At 36.7% G+C, this 10,408-nt stretch overlaps 1 long non-coding RNA gene across 1 annotated transcript; it reads left to right on the plus strand.

Annotated features, from left to right (window-relative positions):
• The first annotated feature begins 791 nt into the window (after positions 1-791).
• Positions 792-10,408, plus strand: LOC109026681 (uncharacterized). The gene is made up of 2 exons (XR_002005746.4): positions 792-927; positions 10,010-10,408. It is a non-coding gene; the product is annotated as an uncharacterized lncRNA (long non-coding RNA).

Genomic DNA, 10,408 nt, shown 5'->3' on the forward strand with positions numbered 1-10,408 from the left:
TAAAAAACTAATATTATCTACCTATGCTAATCTGAAACATTAGCCTACAATTGTTATTTATTCACTTTGGGGAAAGAAGAAAAAAGTTTTGAGTAGTTACACTCCATTTATTAAAAATCCTTTATTTTCTAGTGTCTAAAATATTTCAATGTCTAGGAAGAAAAAAAATCCTCTTATTGTGAGGTTAATAATGTATTCAAAGCATTTTTCTATTAGTGAATTTAAAAAGCACATACAGAAAGAACACAAGTGGTAACAGAAAAGTGAGGATGATCTAACCGTACCTCACAGCCTAAAAAAAGAATGCTATGACTTGTTTCTGTGAGGTCCTCAAGTGGCAAGGAGAGAGTGCTCCATGGGGAGCTAACACCTGACATTTTGCACAGAAAGGTGTCTCCTAGAATTGCCTCACACTCTGCATAGATATAGACATTACTGCCATCTTCAGTGAGTTTGAGAGGGGCCTATAAATAGGATCAGGTGAGGTCTGAATAAGCAATGATGTGTGTCTGATCTTCTGATCCAGAATGAAATGAAAACATAATTAGTTAACACGGAATGTGCTTTTAAAATGCAGATATGTAATCCTTATCTTACTTTTGTTATGTCTCTCATTTTTACCTTTGTTTACTGCAAATGATATGTGAGGTAGCATCCTGCCCTATTAAGTATGCAGATATGGAGAACATTCAATAAGATAGCTTTTCATTATTTATTTAGGCAGAACATACAGTACTTGAAATCTGTGGGTTGCCATGAGGTTCCCATGGCAACTCTTCTATGGATAAGAATGCTTGACTAGGCTGGTAGACTTGCTGTTACCATCACCAGCCATACCATCATTTGAGGATACAGTACTCTCCCCTCATCTGTGCTTTCACTTTTCGTGGTTTCAGTTACCTTCAGTCAACCATGGTCTGAAAATAGGTGAGGTAAAATCAGATATTTTGAGAGAGAGAAAGAATACATTCACATAACTGTTACTATAAAATATTGTTATAATTGTCCTATTTTATTATTAGTTGTTGTTAATCTCTTACTGTGCCTATTTCCTAAATTAATCTTTATCATAGGTATGTAAGTATAGGAAAAATCATGGTATATATAGGGTTCGCTACTATTTGTGATTTCAGGCATCCGCTGGTCTTGGAACATATCCCCCAAGGCTCAGGGGGAACTACTGTATCATCATCTTAACTTTGAAAGTTAACTTGTAAATGAATTTTGCATATTCTCTTACTGATCTGGAAATCTAAGGTCAAGCAAAAGTGATGTTTATTTGCTTCAATACATTTCCACTGAAAGAGGACAGGAACTAGAGACAGATTTTAAGCTTTCAGTTTTGTTTTTGGTTTTCCTATTTTTGTTTCCATCAAGTTAAATTCTACTATGGATTTTTGTAACTCAAAATTGATGAGCTCTAGCACTTTGTAGCGTAGTTATTTACATATTTAGTCTTAGGAACCTGGAACTGTAATCTCTAGGGATTTATTTATATTTTTTAAAAATGGATTAAGGCCTACATAAAAACTGAGATAGAGCTGCTTGAGTTTTGTTTCTTCCTCTATAGTAACTAGAAATTGTATTCCTTTTCACATATTAAACACCGGAAACATTTTAAAAAAGGTAAACCCCAAAAATTGCTTTTTGAAGGTTCCTCAGAAAACTCCTTATTAATTTATACCTCGCAAAAAAATCTTTTTTGTAGATTTCTGGACATAACTTCAGCTATTGCATAACTACCTTTTGTTTTTTTCAGAAGTGACAAGTGTTGAATATATACTTCTAGATATAAAGCTGAAGGACTGATTTGATGTCAAAAAAAATAGGTGAATATGAGTCAAGTTAGGAAGTAATTGAATACCAGAGGAGAGGGAGGAAGTAGTGGGAAAATGTCTTTGGTGGTTGTCAACCCATTTGAAACATTTAAATTCAGAGTGCTATCCCTAGAAAATTGGAAAGCAGGTTAATTCTTTAACCACCATTATTCCCTCCCCATCTCTGAGCATAAAGTAAAAGTAATATACAATCCTTATTGTTCTTCTATTTTGTTTTGAAACACAAAATAAAATGAAATAGAATGAGCTTGATCAACTGGAAGGATGGAGTTGTCATAAACTGAGGGAGCAGAAATGTCCAGTGGCGCAAGTTTGGGGTGAATTTAGAATTCATTTTGGACGTTAACATACCTATTAGTCATTTAAATAAAGATGTCAGGGAGTTTGTGCATTTCTGAGTCCAAGTGTCTGGAAGAGAAATGTGTACATAAAAAACATAAATGGACCAAGCATGAACTCTGTGACCCTCCTACCTTAAGAGACAGGGAAAAGAGAATCAATTAGAAAAGGGGACTGACAAGTAGAGCCACCGCTAGTGTTTTGTTCTAGGTAAATGGCATTTCTTCAAATTGTGCACTAGGTGGCCCATCTGAGAGTGAGCCGTGAACTAGGAGGAGAAAAAAGTAAGAGTTTGATGTCCTGGAAGCCAAGTGGGAAACATTTTAAGGAGTAGAAAATTTTATCAATCACGCAAAAAACGTTAAGTATGATGAAGACTGAGGTCAGACCATCATAGTTTGCATTGTAAAAGCCATTGATGACTTTGAAAAGGGCAGTTTCCACTAATGGAGGGGGAAGCCTGATTAGAATAAGCTACAGAGGAAATGAGAGAAGAGGAATTGGGAGTCTGAGATTATTAATAATTTTGCAAAAGAAAGCAGAACAGCTCAGTAGCTGGTGAAATGGGCCAAAGCAAGGATAAAAAAAAATAAGATGAGAGAGATAATAGCGATTTTACAAAATGGAAAGAATGATTGGGGGGGAGAAAAATTGCTAGAGTTCTCTCTCTCAGTAAGCAAAGACAGTACACAAATAAAGTGATTAGCTTTAAGTAAAAGTACTCTGTAAAGAAGGCAGTCATAGAATATTGAGGAAAAAAGTAGGTCGGTAGGTGAACATGGTGATGGAAATCTGAATGTATTTGAGCTATCACAGGTTGGATTCACTGGAAGCAAATACTGAGATGGAAACTGGAATACCGAACATGTGTTAGGGATCAACACTTAGGGAAGGGAGAGAGAGGAAACAAAAGGATGGAGGAGAAATTCAAACTACAGTACATGCTTGGCAAAGCTTAACCAACCCAAAGAGAGCTCTGGATTTGTTCCTCCAGCCTTTATGCTGCCCTCAACCACTCCTTCTGGAAATGGACATTGGATTTGGGCTCCCCCTAGAAAGGTGCACTTAGGGCTCTCCATAAGTGAGATGGACTTTATAGTTGCTGAATGCTGGAAGATATCTGCTAACCCCAGCAGCTGGGGTATAAGGCTCTTTTTGTGAAGAGGGATGTGGATAATACAGCTCTATGTCCACCCAATAAAACTGTTTCCATTTTCTCAGTACAAAGAGGAAAACAAAACTGCTACTGAGGAGGGATAGTGAAATCAGGGAACAGAAGGCTTGAAGGTTGTAGAGCAGAGTTATGAAATTGTCACCTTGGTGAGTGACAAGTGAATGGACTAGGAAAAAAATATTGCAGCTTTAAGGCTCCCTTTTAGGTTTGGTAGTTATGAATCTCAAGTGATACCAGACAGCATGAGTGTTGGGTTTTCTCCGATCACATTCAACTCTATATGTGTAGATGCAGGAGTAGAGGGAGACAAGAAAAATGGAGACATCAAACCATTAGTACGAGGCCAGATTATTGAGAGACTTGTCAGCCATTTAAGAATCTTGTCTTTCGTTTCCCAGTTAAATGGCAAGCACTTCAGGGTTCCTTTTAATCCTTTTGGTTTTGAGAAATAATACATATATAGATAGTTCCAGAATATAAGTGTACAGCTCAAAAAACTATCACAAAGCGATCCCCCTTGTTACCTTAGTCAATCCAAGGAAGAGAGTATGGCCAGCATGGAAACGGTCCCCTCTGGTCCTCTCCCAATTATTATTCACTTCTCCACTTTCATAATTCCTCTCCTAACATCTATGGTAATCCCTTGTTTTTTTTTTAATAGTTATGCCATCAAAACTTGTAAGGTTAGTTTTAATTTTTTCATCTTTTCAAAAATGCAATTAGACTGTATATCCTTTTTGTATCTGGAAGTTTTGCTCTCCATCATGTTTTTGAGATGCATCCACAATGCTGCATTTGTAAGTTCAGCCGCCCACAGGATCAGACTTCAAGCTTGGTTTTCAGAAATTTTAACCCTGCAGCTACAGGAGATATTTCTCTGTGTCTGTGTTTTCCAGGACAATTATAGAAGTTTCCTGGATCCCTACCCAGGTTGTGGATTAGGATTTAAAGCCATGAACTCATCTTTTCCTTCTTCCGTATCCTCCAGTACACTTAGTAGAAATCAAATCAATGCAAAAGCCTTTATTCTTTATTCCCACAATAATGTTTATTGCAGCAACTACTTGATCACTTAAAGTTATCTTCTCCAGACCCTAGCTACCTGTTTAGTTATTGCATGCCATGGACTACTTGTGTTTTATTTACCATGGCAATGAGGTCACTAATGCCTTTAAATCTAGTAGGATTCTCATCCTTAAAATTCTATTGCTTCTACTCTAATTCACTTCTATTACCAAAAACTGTATTAGCCAAGATTCGGTCAGAAAAACAAAGCCACTACAAATATCATGTGAAAAGGAGGTTTACCACAGGAATTAGAGCATACACCAATGTGTGGGAAACTGGAAAAGGAAAGACTGGAAGAGAATGGAGAAATAACAGCATCACTAATATGACAGTTGTGGGTATGTAGGAGCATGAGGTAAAATTCAGGAAACTGCATGTATCTAGCCACTGAAGTAGAACCACAGAGGGGATTTGTGGAGAGGTCTGTGGAATCTACCACCTCTGAGGAAATGGCAATAAAGCACTTAGTAGTCAGCAGGTCCAGGAGCTGGGCAGAGCTAGGAGCTAGAGCTACCTGTGTCTGTCACTAAGTCTGGGACCAGGAGCTTCCTCCTGGTATTTACCCCTCCTTTGCTTCTACCTGTCCAATCTTGTGAGTGCCTTCCTTGATCAGCTCGAATCCAGAATTATGCTGAACACAGGATTCCAGAAAATTTATTTTCAAGGCTTACACAGGAGTGGGAGTGCCAAGTTGATAAATTCAGAACATTCTGTTCATGTGATGAATAATGATGGATAATCACGTGTTAAACCAATCTCGTATTCCTGGAATAAGTCCTACTTGGTAGTGTATCTTCTTTTTATATTTGCTGTTTCCATGTTGTTAATTCACTCTGTGAGTAGTATTTTTATATCTACATTTGTGAGATCTGCTTGCAATTTTTCTTCTTTATAATGTCCTTGTCAGATTTTGGCATCAAGTTTATGTTGTCCTCACAAACGGGTGACATTGTCTCTTATTTTTCTACTTTCTGGTAAAGTTTACGTAAAATTACATATTTTGTCCTAAAATATTTAGTAAAATTCACTGGTAAAGATATCTGGACCTGGGGTATTTGCTGTGGGAAGATTCTTTTATTTTTCCATATGGTTTCTACTTAATAGAGGACTACTCTGATAATTTATTCCTTCTTGTATCCATTTTCATAAGTTTGTTTTTCTAGAAATTTGACTATTTCACTTACATTTTTACATTTTATTGGCATAAAGTTATTCATAATATCATCCTATTTCCTATGACGGTTATCTTAACTATAAAAATGTGACAGTCAACTAGACTTTCTTCATAATGTCATCATAAATAAATTTCAAAACGTAGGATCATTAGGACCACAGGCATGAAAGACTCTACATTTTTTCTGTTATTCTCAATAAAGTTTGATACTATTGGCAATATAGGACAATAATTTTTTTTTTTTTTTTTTTTTGAGACGGAGTCTCGCTCTGTCACCCAGGCTGGAGTGCAGTGGCGCAATCTCGGCTCACTGCAAGCTCCGCCTCCCGGGTTCACGCCATTCTCCTGCCTCAGACTCCCGAGTAGCTAGGACTGCAGGCGCCCACCACCGCGCCAGGCTAACTTTTTGTATTTTTAGTAGAGACAGGGTTTCACCATGGTCTCGATCTCCTGACCTCGTGATCCACCTGCCTCGGCCTCCCAAAGTGCTGGGATTACAGGCATGAGCCACCGCGCCCAGCCAGGACAATAATTTTTTTGAAGCCGTTGCCATACTCAATATGATAATCATGTTTCTATTTATTTTTTGCCAATCTGATACACTCAAAATAGTATTCTTAATTTTATTTTTCTTTATTTAATTAAGTTTATTTGGAAGGTTGGGCAGTATTTTTGCAAATTTTTATTGGTAGTTTTTTTGTGACTGGGCTGACACATCCTGTGGGTTACATTTTGACTTAAATGATTAAACAGGAAAAATCTACAAACAGAAAAAAAGTCAAGTTCTTTCAATATGACCACTGACCAGTGTTACTAATAGGAAATTACTACTGAAAATACAAGTTGTACCCTTTATAATGTGTACAAATGCAACAAAATCTTGCAGCTGTTTTGCATAATTCTTCCCTATCAGTTTTATTTGTAGAGATCTATTTCTATGCACAATTTTAAAAGTAAAACAAAAAACTACGTTTGCCAAATTATCATGTATACTAATATCATCATGACACTAAATTGCCTCTTGAAGCAAAACTGATTTAATAAACCAATAAAGATGCAACAGATGCATTCAATTCAACAGATTTTAGAAGTCTAAGTTCTTGCTAAACTTATTCTAAATAAATTCCTAAAACTGACACAATATGGCAATCTGATGACACATCATCAGTTTTTGATTGATATTGAGTTAATGCTAATAAACAACAATCCAGTTTCCAACTAATTAATAGGTCCAAAAATGTTATGAAGTTTTAACCCAGTGGTGTATACATAAGTGAAACCCTTGAAAATGTGTAGTTTAATTATGTAACTGCTACCACAAGTGTCCTTATTATGGAATTTTGAGGAAATTATAATTGGATGAATAGAAAAGTGTATCACTGAGTTAACCTTGAATTATTTTTGTTCGTGTGTGTGTGTATGTCTGTGTGTGTGTGAGAGAGAGATCTGTATTAAGGCATATATGGGTATTAAATATATGCAGTTAGTTTCTAGCAGAATTTCTTAGCACTAATGTCTCCTTAAATATAAATTTAACAGTTTTTTTCCTTAGTCTTTGTTATAATATTTCTTCTTCTCTTCCTCAATTGCAACTTTGAAAATCTTGTGGTTTACTAGTGCCTTTGAGGAATCCTACAATAGTGGCTACAAGCTCAGATCCTGGGATCAGACAACTCTTGTGTTCCATATGATTCCATCAAGTACTAGCTGCAAGAAATCAAACAAAATCTTTAACCTATACAAGTCTTCACTTTTCTTCCTTATAAAATGTTAATGTTTACTACCTCACAAAATTGTTGTGAAGACGTAAACACATAAAAGATGCAAAATATATCCCTTTTTTCAGGGACTACCACCCTACCTAGCTATTCAAACCATAAATAAAGCTAAGAGTCATTCCAGACATCTTCCTTCTGCAGCACAATCCCTAACATTGCCAAGTCCTGTCAATTCATGTCCCATTACTTCCAGGATAAAATCCAAACTCCTTAGTAAGGCCCCAAAGGTCTCCTGTCACCTGACTTACAGTTACTTTCTAGCTCTAGGAATTGTTTTCTTCTATTCCATCCTTGTACACTCTTCATACCCCTCATACCTATCTATCTGCTGGTTTCAAAACATGCTGAGCTGTTTTACAGTTCTATGGCTTTTCTCAGGTTTATCTTTTATTTTTTAAGATTCAGCCCTAAGATCATGTTCTCTGTGAATTATTCCCTACCTTCCTCCTCTTCCCATCTGTACCCAAGGTGGAATAGACTTTTCTCACCTCTATGTTCCCACCATACCTTGTACAAACATATACTTGTATTATAGCACCTAGTGTCTTTATTTATCCATTTTCTACTACTGCACTTAGGATTGCATTCCCAGCATCAAATGACTGACCAATAATAAGCACAAAACAAATGTTCATTGAATAAATGAATATATTAAATTTCAATGGCTCTCTAATTTCACTAGGTTGGTTAATTAACGGAAATATTAACAGCAACTTATATGTACTTCCCCACTTGTTGCTCCAAGAGATTTACAGGTTTGTGCTTCTATTTTTTTTTTTTCATACTTTCAAGTAAATCTAAGTACATGGCCTCAGATGGCTTTCTCATCCTGAACTATTTTACAAAGTAGAGAAAACCAGAAAGGGAAAGCAAATGTCTCCTAGGATACTAAGTCTTCTCTTATTCTTTATTTTTAAACTCCCTGGAAGCAATACACACACACACACACACACACACACACACACACACGCATGAATACATCATCCATTATTCGTTGCTATCTGTAAAGGTCAGCACTCTGGTATGTTTACGGATAGAACAGCATGGATACACTCTTACTGAATGATCATATAGAGATCAACCCAAAAACCTTGCAGCAGATTGATTAGCCTTAATCATTTGGTAGCCAAATTTTGGTGTCATCTGAAGTTGAATTTTTTTAAGCAAATTTTATTATCCTAGGGAAAAAATAATAATTTTTCTAAAATGCTATGATTTCCAAATTAGAGGTGATAGGGTTCTCTCAAAACCAGTTCCAAGAAAAAGAGAATTCATGTTCCATTTATATTTTGGAGCCATTTTTGATGAACAACTGACCTGGAAATCTGTGCTAAAATAGGTTTATGATACCTTGTGAAATACTTTCAAGTCATTAAAAAAAAAGAATCCTCACTAATGCTTGTCACAATAATCTTGAATCCACACATATAAACCACTATACTCTAGAAACACAAAGGAGAATCCCAGGGGTGATGAATCAGAAAGCGGTATCTAGAAACAAGGTTTCAGTTACTGTCTCTCAAGTAGCTTCTCTGTACTAGAGTAGGGACAGGTGTAATAAAACAGTGCTGGCCCTCAGACAATACTTAAACAGAAAAGATGATTTAAGCAATCAATTACAATAAAATGTCATGAGTATTATGACAAGTAGAGTACTGTATGAGAACTGAAGTCTATTCTCATATCTCATGTTACATTCACAGACAGAAATAAAACCTATTTTTGGCCAGGCACGGTGGCTCACGCCTGTAATCCCAGCACTTTGGGATGCCAAGGCAGGTGGATCACCCAAGGTCAGGAGTTTGAGACCAGCCTGGCCAACATGGCGAAACCCCGTCTCTCCTAAAAACACAAAAATCAGCCGGGCGTGGTGGCACATGCTTGTAGTCCCAGCTACTTGGGAGGATGAGGCACAAGAATCACTTAAACCCGGGAGGTAGAGGCTGCAGTGAGCCAATATCGCACCATTGCACTCCAGGCTGGGCGACAGAGAGAGACGCTGTCTCAAAAAAAGAAAAAAAAAAGAAATAAAACTGATTTTATATGAGCATTTGTAACGGTCATTGCTACTTGCCCACATTAGGAACTGTCATGACATATCTATCCAGTCCAGCCAGCTATGTGAAAAAGTACCTGGATGGGTCCTTTGACTAGAACTCTATGAGAACTAACAAAATATTAACTAGCATGATTGAATCTACTTTTTTATAAGGGCAATTTATATATTTTGCTTTTCTATAACAAAAACAAATTCTGCAACTATAAGACTTATATATAAACTTTCAGGTCCTCTAAGTAAATGGAGAGACACCTTAGCCTATTAGGCCTATGAGAATGGTCTCATTCTGGTCTTCATTTCTCTCCTTCCAGAAACCTCTCTGAATGATTTTCTACATTCCATTTGTATCTTATCCTTTTCTGTCATTGTTGCGTATGGGCATTTTTTAACTATTTGTAGAATGTCCTTAGAATTTGTGTGGACTTGCTCAGATTTCACTGTTTATCACAATATGCCTGGAATCAGCTTCATAAAATAGGGACAGACCATTAAATTTGTTAAGCTGAATATAGTGCCCCTTCTTTTAATGTAAGAATGATTTCCTATTTATATCCTAAATGATGGACTCTTTGTCTCCAGCCTCTTTTTCTGTCTTCAGATACTACTTTGAAAACAAGATGAAAGCCACGGAATCTCCCCCTGAGAAAAATGCACATCTTACAGACTTTCAGTGAGTTCTGGAATACCAGGAACCAGAGCCCACACTAATGAACAGCAGTTTCCTAACCTAATGCGAGAGATTTGAGATTTCTTCTGGCTCCCATGATCTTCTAATTGTCTTCTTAGCAAGACTAAACACATCTCCAAGAAATGTGCACTGCCATGAATGTCTTCCAGCTATCTTCTATGACAGCACTTCCCAGTGTGTTCTGTGGAATAATGGTACAGGGTGATGTTCTATGAAGAAAAATACGGAAAGTAATATATTCCACAGTCCGTATATTAGATTGGACTAATAAAAATAAATATGGAAAGTAA

The sequence above is a fragment of the Gorilla gorilla genome, chromosome 3 (assembly GCF_029281585.2).
Source record: "Gorilla gorilla gorilla isolate KB3781 chromosome 3, NHGRI_mGorGor1-v2.1_pri, whole genome shotgun sequence".
Classification (NCBI taxonomy): Eukaryota; Metazoa; Chordata; class Mammalia; order Primates; family Hominidae; genus Gorilla; species Gorilla gorilla.